Source organism: Ixodes scapularis, unplaced genomic scaffold, assembly GCF_016920785.2.
Source record: "Ixodes scapularis isolate PalLabHiFi unplaced genomic scaffold, ASM1692078v2 PGA_scaffold3__209_contigs__length_174095766, whole genome shotgun sequence".
NCBI lineage: Eukaryota > Metazoa > Arthropoda > Arachnida > Ixodida > Ixodidae > Ixodes > Ixodes scapularis.
In genome coordinates, this window is record NW_024609868.1 from 21274720 (window position 1) to 21287940 (window position 13221).

The following is a 13221-nucleotide window of genomic DNA, read 5'->3' on the forward strand; positions in this document are numbered from 1 at the left end:
TGGGCGCGTTATCAGAGAAAAGTATTTTCGGTAGGGCAAAAGTAGGTAAAAGAGACCGTAGAACGTCAATGAAGTGTTTGGACGTCGTGGCAGGCATCGTGTAAACTTCCAGCCACTTAGAGTACGCATCGCTCATGACTCCGCAGATGTGGATACGTTTCGCCACCCACCGACTGAATAGTGGATCGTTTTCAGTTACTGTTCATGATGGCGTTGGACTCAAGGAAGACTTCGAGTCTTTCCACTAAGTTAGCCCAGGTGCCAGGACTTTTTTCGAAAGCGGTAAGTGTTCAAAACGTCGACAAAGTCGGTAGCCACGTGTTGTGCTTGACACTGGACACTTACCATTCGCTGAGAAGAAACTTGCTTGTTCGTCTGCCAAGAGTCGTCCGATATCAGGTCATCGCCGCAACACCATCTCCCGACATAACTGGTCTTCATTGTCCGCATGTCCATAGTTAGCAATCACGTCAACTTATAAATTCCCGAACGCTCATAACTTGCCGTCGCTAAACGCCGTTCATTCATAGCGTCTTCATTGCAAATAAACGTCTTCCTTGTGACGGCTTGAAGCTGAGCTAGTTGGTTCATGATTGTTAAAGTGCCAGCTGAACTTATAAATCCGTAAAACGTGTGTCCGTAAAACGTTCAGCTGGCACTTTAACAAACGTGTTCCTATTTCTTCTGATTGTTTTCATCATATTCATCCTAAGCTGAACTTACAACATTATCTGTGTCTGTACTTCCGAAAATATTGCAACGGCATTTGTTTTCTGGGAACTTCCTATAATTTCACAACCTTTACAACATCTTCCGGACCCCGTGAAATATAATATTTCGTGACCTTTTATTAGTCGTCATTAAAATGGTGACGTAAGTACCGTAAATCGCGAAGCAGTTTACTTGACGTCCGCTTCCGCTGGTGTCTTGAAAGATTGAGTCTACTGAGCGTGCAATCCTGCAGAGGAAATTTTATTTGATAGAATATTGACACGTCAATCAAAATTTGATTCCTTCTTGGTAAGATTTATTGTGAAAGCCCGTTACAACCGCCGACCGCATCTCCCTATATCAAAGAACAATTTATACCCAGCTTGACCACGCTACTTGAGCTAGCTGAGTACAGCTGGCAGCGGCGCGAGCAAGGCCACGAGGGGAACGTGATGCTGCTCGAGCCATCCCACTGTGAACCAATGTTTCGGCCACCCCACGGGTGCGTGTCGCCATCTATTGGTTGAACTAACGCCTTGTTCAAGATGGCGGCCGTGGGACCGCAGCCTTAAGGCCGGTTCTCACATGCAGCGAAGCGCTGATGTAGCGCTCCTCACGTGCCGTCAGCTACTTATCGTCTGCCATAAGCAACAGTTTTGACGGTGCGATACAAAGCTGGTGAACGCTCCCGTCAGCACGCGCTTAGCGCGAGGTAAGCGCGATGCTTGTAGCGCTCAGCTGCATGTGTGAACAGGCCTTTAGTTCTAACATAGCGCGCGATTAGCGCTTCTGTAGCGCCTTGTTAGCGCTCCAGTATAGCGCCTTGTTAGCGGTCCAGTATAGACGCTTTGCAGCAGCTGTGCATGGACGCCGCCATAACTGACCTTCAGTTTTTGTTTCCTCTTATTTCGTTTATTTCACTTTATCATTACCATAGCAGGCCAGGTTATTGCCACATTAGATTCAACTGTGTCCTTTTCTAAAGCATCGGCCTTTGTAGAGGATCGTCAACTACCGTTTCAGTTGCTCGGCATCTCGGTAAGACAAGAGAAGGTCAGCAAATCACGGCTGTAATTTGGCGCGTGTGCAAAGCGTCTATAGCGCCTTGTTAGCGCTTCAGTAACGCGTCTTGTACCGCGGTGCTGCGGATTAGCGCGTGCACTGCGGTTCCGGTTCCTGTGGTTGGGTGTGCTTCAGCAGCACCATGGCGAACATGTGGTGTGCTGAAATAGAAATGCGACAAATGCTCTTACATACGCGATTAGTGCATATGTGTGTAGACGGCTTAATGCACAGAAGAGCCTTCTGGGTGCGCGAAATCTTTCGCTACCGAGATACCGACGGGTACCTGGTGAACCTTGTTCCTAGGCTCAGGGACCGAGACACAGAGCTCTTTTGAAGGCGGTTATTTTTAACTGCGCGTCTTTGAAACCAGGGTCATTCATATCGAATAGAAAGCAATGAGGTCGTACCCAATCAATTGGTCGCTCAGAGTCCATGACTCTGGATCGCCTGCCAGACCCTTGTTTTGTAGAGCGGCTGTTTTACTTCCTCTTCTTTTAATGCCAAAGGAAAAACAACAACAAAGGAATCGCCGTGCACGCGCTGTTCCGCAGCATCAAGCATGGCACAAGGAGCGTGAGAGCGCTAACAAAGCGCTTCTGTAGCGCTAACAGAGTGCTAACAAAGCGCTTCTGAAGCGCTATACTTCGTCTCACGTTAGTATGGACTATTGTTAGCCGCGTGTGCTAAAAGCGCGAGATAGTTGCTTCGAATGAAGCCTCAGCGGCTGCACGAGCGCTCATGCAGCGAGTGCTCCAAACAAGGCAGTCAAGGCTAGCCGCTCGCGCTAGCACAGCATTCGCGATTAGTTCATGCGGTTCATGCTAAGGGGAGACGAAGTATAAAGCGAGGTTCAGACAGTTGCGTTTGACTGCGTTTGACTGCGTTGCGGCTGCAAGAAACCAGGACATCGCTGCTGCTTATATCGCGTGCCAAGATGATTCCTTGAATTGAATTCCACGCTTCGTACGAAACACAGATGTGCCGGTGACTCGCATTCGATTCTTGACGCAACGCAGTCAAACGCACTCAAAACGCAAGTGTCTGAACCGGCCTTAACAGAGCGCTACTTAAGCGCTAACCGAGCGCTACATCACGCGCTGGGAAGCGCCACATGAGCGGTCCTTGGAGCGCTCACGTAGCGCTAACTTAGCGGTTCGCTGTATGTGTAAACCGGCCTTTAGTCGTCTTGATGTGTGGCGCCGGCGACGGCATTTGGGCACTATCCTTACGCATTCACCATCCGCAAAACCAGAACACAAGATTCAAAGCATATTACGATCGAACACACGGAACTATGAAATCGTGGTCCCGACACGCGCACCGCTCGAAGTGAAAAACACACGGAACTATACTCTGTTTCACCTTGAGTCGTACCGCAGGAAAGGCTACAAGCGCGAGCTCCTTGCTCTATGGCACACCTCGGCGGCACAAGCTCTCGTGCACCAAGGCCAGCTGCCAACGCTATGAGCTCGCGCTTCTAGCATTCGCTGTGGTAAAACATAAGGTGAAACGGAGTGTATAAAATCGTGGTACCGACACGTGCACCGCTCAAAGTAAAAAAAAGAAAACCGGGCTGCGCGATCTTTTATTTTTTTTTTTTTGATAACTCGACTACAGCGCCGCCACAAACTGTCAATACACGCGCCCTCACGAGCTCCCATTGCCGAGCCGCTCCGGTTCCAACACTACCCAAGTATTCTAGTACACTGTAGCTGTATCGCGCGAAGCCCTATGGCTTCAGTTGTGTCCCGAATCACGCGCGAGTCAGGTATTATTCGTGTGATAATATATGGATTACTGGCTTTTGTTTTAGATGTAATATATTTATGGTCGTGATTACGGTTAACATCTACAACGTGCATATCAAAGACAATTCGTAAGAATTTACATGGTTGAACGAAACGGAAAATATATTATGATACAAATAATGCAAAGGTGAAAAAACGCTGGAAAAAAATTACGATTATAATCTATGGAGAAGAGGAACAAGAGAGACAAAGGACAGACACAGATCTCCAAGATTTTTGTTTGTCCTTTGTCCTCCATGTTCCCCTTCCCCGGGGATTATTATCGGAAGAATTAATCTAATCTTTTTTTTAAATTGTGACGTCCATCAACATAGGCGAATGGAACCGCTGAGGCAACTCCTTCTTTAAGCGCACATGAAAGACCTTTAGAATGTAATTAAAGTTTGTGTAAACGTAATTATATTGTGCCAAACGACAGCCGAAAATGGCACATACGTGCAACAGAGTTTGTAAAGCATACATGATGGGGAAAACAGCTCAGCAAACACAGACTACGAAGAACATGAACGACAGGACGATGCTGTACTCGCAACTAAAAAACTTTAATTAAGGAAACAAAGACAGGGAAAAAAACATACATAGTATCTTAAAAGATTGCACACAAACGAAGGACCACACTCGCCAACCGTGAAGCGTGTCAGTAATCTACCCGTTCAATACGTGGCTCATTTTGTTTTCCGCACAAAGGATACCGCACGTTGAATTATGGGTAAATTTCCCCACCAAATTTCGTGGAAAAATGTTTCCGCCAGATTTATGTGAAAAATGTTCCTGCAAAGTTTAGCGGAAGATATCCCCGGTTAAATTTAGCAGAAAAATTTTCCCTCTAAATTTTGCTAAAAACAATTCCCCGCTAAATTCTGCGGAAAAAATTTCAGCTAAATTTAGCAGAAAAATTTCTCCGTTAAATGTAGCTGAAATTTCCCCGCTAAATTTATCAGAAAAAATTTTCCCCGCTAAAGTTAGCGGAAAAACTGTCCCGCTAAATTTAGCGAAAAAAATTCGAGGGTGGAGAAAAATGTTTTGCTAAATTTAGCGGAAAAAATTTTGCAGAAAAACTTTTCCACTAAATTTAGCAAAAAAATTGCCCCGCTAACTTTAACGAAAAAATATCCAGCAAAATTTAGCTGGAAAAGTTTCCCGCTATATTTAGCGTAAAACACTCCCCGATAAATTTAGCAAAAAAATTCCCACATAATTTAGTGAAAAAATTTCCCACTAACTTTAACAGGAAAAATTTTCCCATTAAATTTAGCGAAAAAATACCCCAGCTTCATTTAGCAGGCAATTTTTTTCCAATAACTTTAGCGGGAAATATAGCAAAAATTTCCTGCTGAATGGGAGGGGAGCAGGAGAGGAGGAGGAGAGGGTACTGATGAGGAAGAGGGGCATAGGCTCCTCTCCGTACCTTCCCCTCCTCCTCAAGAGCTGCGCTCTAATTCGGCGTTTCAGGGGATTGTAAACGTCTGATTTTTCTTTCTGTTTTCTTTTTCCTTCATTAAAATTCTTCATTTCCGAGTACATCATTGTCCTGTCGTGCATGTTCTTCTTCCTGGTCCATGTTTTCTGAGCTGTTTTCCCCATCATGTATAACGTCAACCAACTGGCCCAGTTCACCACCTTATTTGTAAAGCATCCTCAGCTCTTCCTTTAGCTCACGTTCGCAGTGCGATCTTGCTGAACCAGAGAAAAAAAAAAAGATATATAAACTAAGGGGCTCATGCAACACCACCTAGATAGAAGGCCTCCGCACGTGTCATCACAGTCAGATCGATCGAGGCGTGGGATAGGGCACGAGTGTTGTGGGAGTGTTCGGCTAGGGCTCGTGTCCAATCAGCGCGTCGAAGGTCGGGCTCGGGCCCAATAGCCGAGCTAGCGAGATCCGACTCTGATGACGTTTCATGAAGGGAGAGGAGACCATGCGGAGGCTTTCTGTCTAGCTGGTGTTGGCTCGTGTGGCTCAAAAGACAGCATCGGTGACGTGACGGTAAAATCCTGATTGGTCGATATGGTCATGACGTCACAACCACATGACCTTGCGTGGGAATTTCAAACAACCCACCACGCTCAAGTGAAACGTGACGTCACGCGTGAAATGAAAGGGATTAAAACATGACATGTAATGCAAATTAAAGGTCGCTGGATGTCTCAAATGATTTTACTTTATAGCGTAAATCTTTGCATTGCAGAAACATTTGAAGAATTTCGGCGGAATTCGAATTCACAACCCTTCGGTTGCGAGCCAGACCAACACCACCTATACACCAACTCATGTTTACAAACAAACCGGAGCGCCCGGAGCGCCCCTAGCGGACGCCACCGGCGCCGCGCATGCGCGGTGGGGGTGTGGGCAAAAAGCTCGCCGTCGCCCATAAACAAACCATTGAAATGCGATGTTTTCGGCGTCGGTGTGAGTCCCCCTGCCCTTTTTCGCGTTCGAATTGTTGGTTCTACGTCTTCCCGGCAATGTCTAACTACCTTGAGCGGCGTCAGCGAAATTACCGAGGCTCGTTACACCGCAAAACTTCGCGTGAAAAATGTGACATGTGGCGATTCATTCCGCGTGGACGCCGCAGATTGTACGCTAAAGCCTGATTCGCATGATAAGATTTCGCTCGGAATTTTCAGTCACGACGCCGCTCGGGCTGCGAAAGCGTGAACCGTAGCTGAGATGGTCGACGACGATACTGAAAATAGCAAGCAGAATCGGACCAACTGAATTAGGCATAACAAGTCGGTGTTGGTCACTGGTAACAATGACCAACATCTCCTTGTATCTTCTGTTTACATCGAGCCTGCTTACCAACCTTCAAATTTAAGTCTTTTGAGGCCTGCACTCACTTCTTATCGCAAGTACCGGGCCAACATTTGGTTTAAGGACGGGCGTAAGAGAGCAGACGACAAGCAGAAACATTTGAAAGAGCAGACGACAATTCGAACAATCAGGCGGCTGTTTGAACTTACGCACTGAACGTAGACAAATGGTCCGCACAACTTGAGTTTTCTGGCGTTCATGTTGGAACAAAACAAATAAATCTGATCACCACACGTATCCGTGATTTCAGCCCAAAGTGCTTCCCGCCCAAGCAATCGTTGTCCGGCGGCGTCTGCTTTTCCCTTTTAACGGCAAATATCCAGATTCTCGGACGAACCGAACTCGTGAAAACTGACCTTCAAACCTTTCTCGACACTTTTGGTACGGCCCCAGTTGCGGCGTTTTGACGAGAAGGCAGGTTTTTGTCTGGTTCCTTTCAAAACAACGCAGGAATACACGTCTGGCATGGGGACTTCTGCCCACAGCCCCAGACCGGAAGTGCGACCGACGCGCCACCACCGCGCCGTGACGTCACAGAGATGAGTTGGTGTATAATAAGCAAAGCCTCCGTATCGCCTCCTCTCCCTTCATAAAACGTCATCACAGTTGAATCGCGCTAACTCGGCTACTGGGCTTGAGCCCGACCTTCGACGCTCTGATTGAACCCGAGCCCCGGCCGAACACTGACGCAGCAGTCGTGTCCAATCTTAGGCCTGGATCGATCTGACTTTGATGACGGTAAGGATGCCTTCTGCTTATCCAGGTGGTGTTGGCCAGACACGCTACTGTCTAGGCCACACAAGGCACGCTTGCACGGCGAATGAAAAGGCGATGCGAACGGGGCACGATAACGCTATCGCTTTCCACTCTTAAAGGCGGAGCTTACGCGTCCTCCAAGTTTTATCTGTATTCTCTAGAAAGTGTTTATTCACGCCCATATGCGCATCGAGACATGTGTGTCTGTGTCTGGGGTCGGGAGATGTCGTTTTCGTGCGCTAGAAATGTTGCGTAACTATAATACTGATCGTCCATTTTGTTTAATGGAAATTCCCGAAGAAAACATGTAGGAATGTGGCGCACGTGGAAGTGTATAAAAATGGGGTTACCCTGCAAATACATTTTCTTGAAATAATCAGCAATGAACAGAGAAAAACATATATATTAAGCGCCTATAAACAATTTTCTTGTTAAAAAAAGAACATTTTCTGAATTAATGTTTGAAGCTTAATAGGCTAGGTTGTTCCTCTTCTTGACTTATATACTGACTTCCGGATATTTGCCGTTAAAAGCTACTAAACCCCGTATGCAAGATAGAAGACCCTAAACAAATCAGAATATTTAATTTCATGTCAAAATGTCTAAACATTTCTACCTGCTGTTACTCTGCTAACAGCAGGTGCAAACTATTCAGCTAGATTGGTAACCGACATCGGACAAACAGACAAACTTTTATGATGTTCGAAAGCTGCATACTGCATACTGCATACTTATCTAATTTAACGCAGTATGTCCAAAGCAATAGTAAATCCTCCGCGTATCTTTTCCTTACAGCAGGCGTACCCCAGAGATCATTGCTTGGTCAATTACTTTTTTCTATTGTTTTACTATAGTTTACGTTTTAACATAAATCCATGTTTCAATCAAACGTTTTTGCCAATGAAAGTAGTACTTATACGTGGGTGGAATCCACTCCAAATCGATTCCAACTTAATTAGACCCTGTTCAAGTAACAAGAACGAAGAGGCTAATGGCAGATGCGGAGAAATTAGGAGAATTTTGTACCAATGTCAATAATTCGAAGGAAAAAAAAATAAAAAAACGTTCCACTCAATATTATTTTTTGTGAACAGGGATAAAATGAAAACTTAGAAAGATTGAGATACCTTGCTGTTACAGATAATGACACACTGCCTTGAATCAACATATTTGTATTGGGAATAAATCTAGGAACAAGTTTTTACTCTTAGACGAACTATTAAATTTGCAGACAATGAAAAAAACTGTATAGCCTATAAAATACTATCTAAGCCTGGGCTAGAGCAGTGCTGCCACACTTGTTACAATGATTTTCCCCTCGACCAAAGAAATATTTCCACTCTCTTCCTACGAGATAATTTTGAGTCACTATACCGCTTTCTTTAAAAATAAGAATCACACGCAATCGCATGCAAACACCTCCGAACCTAAGAAAATTCAAGAAGATAAAGGAGCTAAAAAAAAATGGAGAAAAACAATTACATGACTGATTATAGTCAGACTTCATAAAAAGTGGTGTAAAGCCTTACACAAGTGTTCTATTGCTTGTATATTTATTTAAAGGAAAACTGACGCTCTTTTGTGTTTGAGGAAAAACACTTAAATCGTCTTCATTTGGACTTCAAGATAACGAATATTAAGATTATATTTCCGTTAGGTGTACGGGGGCTGCTGAAAATAATTTTCAAAGTATCGTTGAAGTCCCTCCTTCCTGGAACGTGATGTCATATCAGAAGTATTCGGAATCTGCGATCTCACGCATCTTTATCACCTAATAAAGTTATGCACGCGCACTCTTGCTATTTTCAAAGGGATAATAAAAAAGATGTCACGACTGCTCTCTGTGCGGGGAAATATACCTGGCACGCTGCAATTGCACGTGCTGACCACACGTGCGATACGCACTTGGTGGTCTAAAAATCTTAGTACGATGTGACGACTAGTCGAATGTTTTTAGTCTTTTCTCGTCTTTGGTATACATCTTCGGGACAACAAATGTGGTATTCAGATTCACGGGATAAACATACTCTAGAGTTCACCACGTTTGTTCCAAGAAGCTTTTCAGCTTCCCTCTAAAAGGCCCCTGAAACAAAAAGAAAATGTTTTTTAACAGTTTAATTATACCACAGGTGTCAAAAAACAATTACGCGAAAAAAGAATTAGAGCAATATTGAAGACGAGAGATTTATTCGAAATTCTGCGCGTAAAGTCCATGACGTCACAGAATGGTCATTCGCTCTTTCGACCTCAACGAGGTGGTCACTCCCTCTTTCCACCTAAAGCTGAAGGCACGCGCCCGAAATGCCGAAAGAGAAAACAAGTGGAAAGGAGGTGACTACCGACCAAATCACGTCTCGCGCCGTCAATATTGCTCAAAAATTATTTGTTCGCGTAAAATTAACTTTTTGATACGCGTGTCATAACCAGCCTGTTTAAAAACACTTCTTCCTTTATTTTTTCCACGGGTGATACTGTATCGACATTTGGATTTCTCAAAATAAGGCCGCAGAAGCGTTAAACGAGATGCTACGAACTCCAAAACATTACCCATAACCGATATCTCAAACGGGTGGCCGTGCTTTTGGAAAAGAAGGGCGCGATGAAGGGAGGGCAATGACGTCACGATCCTCCTGAAACAGTTGAGAATGAGGGGAAGCGGCCTTGCTTCTCTTCTCCTCGCTTCAGTTCACCAGGTCGGCGTCGCTCGGTGGGACGAAGCGAGGAGGAGGGGGAATGGAGCATCGTGACGTGATTTGTCTCGTCGGCTTCGTCGGCCGTGTTAAATCGCGCTCGTCTTTTCCAGATACGGCGATCCGTTAGAAATATCGCTGTATGAGGGATGTTTTTAGGTTTCGCAGCATCCCGCCTATCAGTCCAGCCTTGTTCTGTGCTCGAGATTTCGGTTCACTAACCCTTTAAACACAAACTGCGTTGGAATGAGGGCTCGTCCTGCTCGCAAAATATTTCTGGTTCTTCAAACGTGAGCAGTAAAACACTAAAAAAGGGATACAAATAAAACAACTAAAATGGGATACTAATGCTAATGTACAATGAAAACAAAAATATTTACGAAGGCACTAGCTAAGTTGGTAAAGACACGAAGTGTAAAGTCTACGGTGGCTTCTCGCCATTTCTGTTTTCTTTTATATTATGGTATAAAAACTAGTTTTTTTTTTTTACAATTGAATGTATTGTAGCAGCGGTCCCCCCGTCTGAAGAGTGCAGAGTGTGCAACTGCCACTTCGTTCATGACATCTGAAGGCGTATAGGTTTCCCTGCTTGTTTGCACATTCGTCACCAGAATATGAATGACTTTTAATGACATCATATCAGCAGCCATTGTGGCGGCCTTGCTGCGGAGCGCGTAGCGTAGCAGATATTTCACACCTTCGCAAACGTTGTCTCGGCAAAAAGTTGGAATGAGCATCACAAGGTGCGGTGACGTCATGTTGAAGTCATGTACAGATTAGTTTCAAACACGGTTTCAGCCACTGATCTCTTATTTGAACCACAGCATTTGGACCTGGAGACTAGGCCCAGCCACAGTTGCCACTATTTTTTTATTAAAAAGATAAGAAAGCTGAAATTGTGTTTTTGACGGAATCAAAACTATTTTCTACTTTTTGCATGCGTTCAAATAAGTTTTTTCTCGTCCCTTAGATACAAATATTTGTTTTCTAGCCACGAGGCAGGATGTCCAAAGACACTTTCGAAAAAAAAAAAAAGGAAAACACGACCCTCAAGGTCAAGGAAGTATGATTCGTGGCAACAGTGAGCACTTCTTTGAACCAATCCTCTTTTCTTTCGTATTTTACCCTGGGAGGCAGGACAATAAGGTTGAAAGCAAAGACGCGCGAAATCAACGGGTCACTTTTTTTTTTTTTGTAACGGTCCCTCACTTCACTGGCGAGGAGCTGTAACAATTTAACTGCATAAGAAATGGTAAATGTAATTATTTGGTTAATTTTTGTAATGCGCAAGCATCTGCTTACTTCACCTTCTTCAGTTTGGCAATATTATACTGCTGCAAGTTGAGATGTTTGTGTCTTATTGCCAGATCCATGTTCGCTTTTATAATTTTATATAAACGATGTGTAGGGTATGAAAAAAACGTTTACGGGGTTGATTTTCTTATTTTTTGCCTCAAAAATAAACTACTCATCGGCGAACGCACATTCTTTGCCAAAATGTAGCGCTCGCCTTCCGAACCAGATGCCAAAGTTTAGCACTAACCGTCATTTTACTCGAAAGTTATGTGATTTTTTTAAATGTTCAATGGAAAAATGGCGGCCGACAGAGCTTTCGATTAAACGAAGCTCTGTGGCGCCAGTTGCTGATAACAGACAACAATGGGCCCAATAACCTCTTTGAAGTTATATGAAAATTACTTGTAACTTTTAAATAATGTAACGCGGTTAGTACGTAAACTTTTTCAACAGATTCGAACCGCTAGCGCCACATTTGGGAGGGAAATGAGCGTTCGACGATGCAGTCAAATATTTTGTTAAGCAAAACACTGTAATTTTGTGTGTGTGTGTGTGTGTGTGTGTGTGTGTGGAAAGGGAGGGTGAGCGGTTTGGTGGGTGGGGGGTACGGAGTACATGTGCAGTTGTGGCTTTCAGGTGAGAGTTCAAGTATTGCTAAAATATAAAAAAGAGATTAAAAACAAAGCTGTGACACGGGCGATCGCAACCTTGATCCCAGGCGTGGCGCGGTCAACTCCCCATCCTGCAGAAATGCTATCAGATCGGATGTGCTAGATGGTACTAAGGTCGTAGGCGGTCACAGCTGTATTGAGCGCCACATGCGCTACAGTTGGGGACGAAGCCAACGAGGCCGCAGGAGCGAGCAGCCAGGGACTACGTAAGTGCACGTGGGCGAAGAGAGGAAGCTCCCCCCCCCCCCCCCCCCCCCAACCCCTACCCCCAACTTTTGTCGATAGGATACAAAATGTTCTCGGCAGGATGCAGCCTAAGGGAACACTGACACACTGTTTAGGCTCGCCGAGGTTTTTATCTGAGCATGACCTATAGGAGTTCATCTACACAGAACATCATTTTCTGCTACAAATTTGTTTTCCTTCCGCTCGAAAATATCCGGTCGTGAATTGACCGGTTTCTGTTGCGCTCACTCTCTTTTTTTTTATTTTTTTTTTATGGTCGCGTTGCGTTCAAATTGTGTATTAAATATATTTGAACTCGCGAGTCCCCTCAATTCAATTAATTTTTTTTTATTTATTCCCATAATACAAAATGGGCGATGGAGGCAGGAGTAAAAGCTGCAGAGATGCAGCTTGACGAAGCCCCCGCCCCCTACAGGTAGATCTGTAGTTGCGCTCTAAGGCGCATGTCCCATAATAAATATAGAAAATAATATGAACCTCAATTTTGTGACTTTCAAAAAACTGCAAATAGGTTGATCGAAAAAAAAAAAAGTTTCACAGATGACAGGAAGTACGTGTTTACGTCATGCTTACTATGGCGACGTACCGCGGGCTGGACGACGTGACGGCGGCGCATGACGGGCCAATGTTGCGACGGACGTGGGCTGCTACTTCGAAACAGTGGATCGTGGTACCGCGGAATCGATCTTCAAGCGCAGAACATCGAGCGGAAGGGATAGAAGTGCGAAACAATCGCACGACAAAGTGTGCGCCCCTATTCGTCGTATCGTCGTCTGCTGTCGCACACCAGAGTCGGGAAAAAAAACGCGGTCGGGTGTAGCCACGTGACTTCCGGTCATGAGTCTCCGTGCTCGTCTTTCGGTCTTGGTTTCGAGCAGTAGAGGTTTTTAGGTTTTTTTTCTGCTTTATTAAATATATACGTGGTTCTGCAGCAAAACATTAACTGGGCAGTCTCCTGACACCAGTATAAATCCTCTGGCAAAAAAAAAAAAATTTAAAACCTCGTCTTTTCCCGCTGTTTTTAATTCCAAAGTATGTACCAACTTGCCCAAGCCTCAACTTTAGCATTTTAGGGGCGTTAGTTTTCTTTTAGTAGACGCTTTGCAAAATTCCACCAAGCAACATTGGCGGTCACCATTGCCTGCTCCCGAAGCCCGTGATTG